The sequence below is a fragment of the Pogona vitticeps genome, chromosome 4 (genome assembly GCF_051106095.1).
Source record: "Pogona vitticeps strain Pit_001003342236 chromosome 4, PviZW2.1, whole genome shotgun sequence".
In the NCBI taxonomy this organism is placed as follows: Eukaryota; Metazoa; Chordata; class Lepidosauria; order Squamata; family Agamidae; genus Pogona; species Pogona vitticeps.
The window spans coordinates 215,832,486-215,837,999 of NC_135786.1; the positions used below are offsets into that span (position 1 = coordinate 215,832,486).

Sequence of the window (5,514 nt, forward strand, 5' to 3'; positions counted from 1 at the left end):
CTTTCTTTCCTGAGCTTCAAAGGTTGCAGTCTCCTCCTCCTCCCTCACTACATGTCAAAATTCTGGATCAAGAATGTCCAGGGTTGGTAAAAATATACCAGCTGAGTCTGACTAGTACAATCACATTGTCTTTTTCCATATACAATACGCATGAACATTGAGGATGTCCTGGAGACCAGGTGAGCTCATGAAGTCAACTGATCAGACTAGCTATTTACAAACCCTCCCTCCCTTTTAGGGCATATTTGTACATCAGACACAGGGTTTGTCCACACTGTGGTAACTGTCCCCTCTTGTTCTGGGGTTGCTGTAAGTCGTTCTGGCATTTTTTTGTTGCACAGATTTGATTAGATCAGTGGTTCCCAAACTTGGGTCCCCAGATGTTTTTGGAGTAAAATTCTTAGGAGCCTTCACCACTGACTATGCTAGCCTAACAACCTAGTGGGAAAGGAGGATGGAACAGAGTGGAAAGGCTTGGGGGGGGGGGGGAGCGGGAGGTGAAGAGAGAAAAACTCAGCAGAAGGAAGAATAGAATGGACTTTCCTTCCTTCCTTCCTTCCTTCCTTCCTTCCTTCCTTCCTTCCTTCCTTCCTTCCTTCTTTCTTTCTTTCTTTCTTTCTTTCTTTCTTTCTTTCTTTCTTTCTTTCTTTCTTTCATTCATTCATTCATTCATTCATTCATTCATTCATTCATTTCCCAACTTTCTCCTAAACTAGACAAAAGATGGCTTATAATATTAAAAAGAAACAATATTAAAAGCTAAAATAATTGAATTATTCAATATTAAGAAAGAATTGAACAAGTATATTAAAATAGTAGATAAAAAACAGTACTAAAACACATTTAAAAACAGCAAGTCACAAACAATCCCATTTAAAAAAAAAACCCTTCTCATACAACCAATCACTAAAGGTAAAGCCTGCCTGGAGAGAAAGGTCTTTGTCTGCAAGTGGAAGGACAACAAAGACAGAGCCAGCCAGGTCTCCCATGGGAGGGAGCTTCAGAGTTTGGGAGCTGTGATAGAAAAGGCCGTCTCCCATGTCCTCACCAAATATACCTGTAGAACTGAGAGAAAGGCCTTCCCTAATTATTTTTAAACCTGGGCAAGCTCATAAAGGGAGATGCAGTCTTGGACCCAAACTGTTCAGGACCTTAAAGGTTAAAACCAGCACTTTGAATTGTGCCCAGAAACAGACCAGCAGCCAGTGGAGGCATGTATCATCATGGCCAGATCGGAAATCTTGAAGAATAACTGCAGCTTGAAGAGCTCTCCTGGCCATAATTGAATCTCTCTCTCTCTCTCTCTCTCTCTCTCTCTCAAGAGAACCAACAGGTAAACACTCCTCCTGTCCCATTCCTGGCGCAGGTCATAATCAGGTCCGAAGCCAGACTGAAATGGATCTAGATAATCCATTTTATCCAGGAGCCCCTAGAACCGAGAAGTCACAACTCATTTCAGTACCTTGCCCAAGAATGGAATATTTGAAATACCAAAGGATCCAAGGAGGTCTTTTTAATAATAGTCTTACTTCTTCTTTTAAGCATGCTGGGATCCTACCCTGCTACAAGGAGGCATTCACAGTTCCTCCTACCTGCTTGGCCAGTTCTCTGGCAATTTTTATAAGCCAGGAAGGGCAAGGTCCAACAGTCATGTACTGTAGTAGCCTTCACTTCTCCAAGGGTCCTGTCCACATCATCAGGCTGCAAGAATTGAAACTTATCCATATCTTCCCCAGATCTGTACAATTCTGATGGCTGCTTCTTGACTCCTCTTACTACTCCCCTTTTCATGAAACACATCCCTCTGCAAATAGACAAAGAGCCTGTGTTAAAAATTACTCTTCAAGCAATTTAAAAGAGAGCTCAGCTGACAGTAACTGGCAACAATAGAGTAAAACTAAGATGGAGGAGGAGATTGGCTGGACAAAGAAGACAGGAAGAAACACATAATGGTAAAAAGATTAGACAGGATCATTTCATTGTCTGGATAGGCAACATCCTGGTTCATATGGAGAAATACTTTTAAAATGTATCCAAAGACTGAAGGGAGAGGTATAAATATGAATGTTCTCCACAGGAACCAATGGGGGAAAAAAATCAAAGGTTTTCCTTGTAGCTACATTAGGCACAGGAGTATCCATCTGCAAATCCCCACATGAGGGAAGGGGGATTAGAGTGGGAGTAAATATGAAGCAGAAAACCATATTTTGTTGCGGTGGCTCACTTGCAGACTTACAATTCTGCTTTCATGCTGATCAGTTTCATCTAAAGTACATTTTAGAAGAGAAGAATGCAGGACTTGATGTGTAACCTCAACGGAGTGCTTCATTCTCTATGCGTATCATGTTCTTGGTGCATCAACATTCTTTCATATTGCTCTGAAAAAGAATTTCCAAGTTCACTCTGAATTTCACTTCCCACAGAACTTTGAAGGAACTCAAAGCTAATTTTGGGATGACAGAGTTATTTCATTTCTAGAGAGATCATTGTGTTAGTCAGTATGGTAAAACTAATGAAGCTTGTTGGAATGACTTAAAAATGGCAGACCTGTTGTGCCCTATGCTTTTGTGGACACGAAGCCACTTCATGGACTAGTCTTTAATGAAATTGACAAAGGGTGGGCAATGTCTTGTCCTCCAAATGTTGCTGAGCTCCAGTTCCCAGAATTCATTACCACTGCCTAATGGGAGTTTCAGTCCAATAATATCTGGAGGGCTGCAATTTGCCCACTTCTGAGGTAGATTCTAGTCTGGGGTGGACAGGTCTGAGGGTCAGTTTTCTACCCCAGGATTCTTCTGGCAGCTATATGGACCACCAAAATGAGGAGAATAAATGGGTAAGAAATGATACTAGAATTCTATTTCCAGTTTTTTAAAGCAGTTCATATCAGGTTAAGATGTGTGTAATGTATTATATATGTTATCTCGTTGTGTTCTAACCTATGTAAGCCGCCCCAAGTAGACGTTGTCTAGAGGGGCAGGGTAAAAACCGAATAAATAAATAAATAAATAAATAAATAAATAAATAAATAAGTGAGTGAGTGAGTGAGTGAGTGAGTGAGTGAGTGAGTGAGTAAATAAATAAGTAAGTAAGTAAGTAAGTAAGTAAGTAAGTAAGTAAGTAAATAAATAAATAAATAAATAAATAAATAAATAAATAAATAAATAAAGTGGAACTGCTGGTCTTGAAGACTTTCGGTATGGACTTCACCTTATTTTGGGGGTGGTTGTAGACTATTGTGATGGGATGGGAAACTGATGTGCCTCTAAAAACAGAATTGGGGCACACTTTGCTTCTACTGGTCCTGCATGTTAACGCTTATACCACAGTTGCCTGCATGTGATACTCTATGTGTCTACTGAGACAGAAGTTCCATTGACTGCAGTTTACTCAGAGCTAAGTGACTGCAGGATTGCATCTAGGCAGAGCAACCTTATAAATGGCAATTATACTGGGAGCAGAGGTGGGGAGGTGCTACTACTGTGCCAGCACTATGGAAGGTATAAATTGTATATAATATATTGTATACTGGTCAAACACAAGGTGAGAAGGATGCAGAACTCCCACAACCCCCTGCCCCTCCTGAGAAGCACAAAAGGAGCAACTCTAACCTCAGTGCCCATAGAGCTTCCATGGTGATGATGCCCAAATGCCACCCATTCCAGGAGGGAGCCAGTGTCTGCATCCAGGGAGGTGACTTGTGGGTGAAGAGCAGCAGTGCCATGTTGGAGATCAAGATGGTGCACCCATTGCAGCCTGCTATGCACCTCTTAAGCCTTTGGATGTGCCTAGAGGAGTCTGTTTCATCCTCAGTGTTGAAGAAAGACAACTAGCACTTCAATCAGCTCTAGTATGTTGATTGGAGAAGGGCATCTTGTCTTTCATCTCAGTTAGCAAAATATCACAGGTGACATTGGATATGCCTCCCTAGTACATAGAGTAAGCTATGCAGGGATGGCAACCTTCATTTCGGAAATACTGAGTCACACACATAGCCTACTGAATGAATTGGTGTGTGTGAGAGAAATGACCACTGAACATAGTGGAGACTGGAAACTGAGCAACTATCTCTCTGGGGCATGGTGAACCATATTCATAGGTGGGCCTTCTTGGAAATGGACTTTTTATAGTGGAAAGGCAGGGTACATGTTTTACAAATAAATGAGGATAACCAGTACCTTTGCATCATTCTTCCCTGTATCAAGCTGGCACAATAAAAATTCCTTCGGATGGTTTTAATAATAATGCCCAGATGCCTTAGAAAATAAGGAGAAAAAAGTGTGACTCACTTATATAGTGCAGAGAAGAAGCCACAAAAGGGAGAGGTGGAAACCAGAGAAATCCAGAGAGGAACATGGGAAGAATGAAAGGGAGTGGGAGGATAAATATGTATATTTGATGCCCTGGGACTCTTTCCCAATATAATAAATTTCTCAGACATAACTAATTCACAATGCACCCATCTTTAGCCCAGAGAAAAGGGAGGTGCAAATTTTGATACAGACATATCACAGTGGAGAAAAACTGGAATACTGTACTGGAGGAAGAGGAAGAAGTGAGACTGCAGTTTGCTCATTTTAAAAGGAGAACATCAAGCTTTTGCTTCCTGGTTGTTATCCTGTTATCTTGCTTGGCAGAGCAGACCAAAGGGTGCAACCTGATGGGGATTTGTCCCACAGTTTGGCCTGGTTTGGGGAATAATACAGTTCATGTTTCTCCCACTCCTGTTACCTTGTCCATGTGGAGACAGAAGGGAACAAGAAGGGGATCTTTTTTGTTATCCCCGCCCTTTTAAGGGAATAAGGGTGAAATAAGGTTGCTTTGAGAGGCAGTGTGGTTTTCTGACCTGAAGCGATCTGATCCTTGCATATGGATGCAAGGATCACCCCAAATGGCATGTTGTTTAGTCGTTTTGTCCGACTCTTTGTGACCCCATTGACCATAGCACCCCAGGCCCTCCTGTCTTCCACTGCTTCCCGGAGTTGGGTCAAATTCATGTTGGTAGCTTCAGTGACACTGTGCAACCATCTCATCCTCTGTCGTTCCATTCTCCTTTTGCCTTCACACTTTCCCAACATCAGGGTCTTTTCCAGGGAGTCTTCTCTTCTCATGAGATGACCAAAGTATCAGAGCCGCAACTTCAGGATCTGTCCTTCTAGTGAGCACTCAGGGTTGATTTCTTTCACAATGGTAGGTTTGTTCTCCTTGCAGTCCAGGGGACTCTCAAGAGTCTCCTCCAGTGCTACAATTCAAAAGCATCAATTCTTCAACGGTCAGCCTTCTTTATGGTCCAGCTCTCACTTCCATACATTGCTACTAGAAAAACCATAGCTTTGACTATGCGGGCCTTTGTCGGCAAGGTGATGTCTCTGCTTTTTCACCTGCTGTCTAGGTTTGTCATCGCTTTCCTCCCAAGAAGCAGGCGTCCTTTAGTTTTGTGGCTGCTGTCACCATCTGCAGTGATCATCAAGCCCAAGAAAGTAAAATCTGTCATTGCCTCCATATCTTCCCCTT

General features: G+C 42.2%; 1 long non-coding RNA gene across 1 annotated transcript; it reads right to left on the reverse strand.

The window, feature by feature from the left end:
- Nucleotides 1–1,500: 1,500 nt before the first annotated feature.
- Nucleotides 1,501–4,927, reverse strand: LOC144589297 (uncharacterized). Its single transcript, XR_013545346.1, has 3 exons — nucleotides 4,179–4,927; nucleotides 2,237–2,378; nucleotides 1,501–1,804 (listed from the first exon to the last, which is right to left on the reverse strand). It is a non-coding gene; the product is annotated as an uncharacterized LOC144589297 (long non-coding RNA).
- Nucleotides 4,928–5,514: the final 587 nt, after the last annotated feature.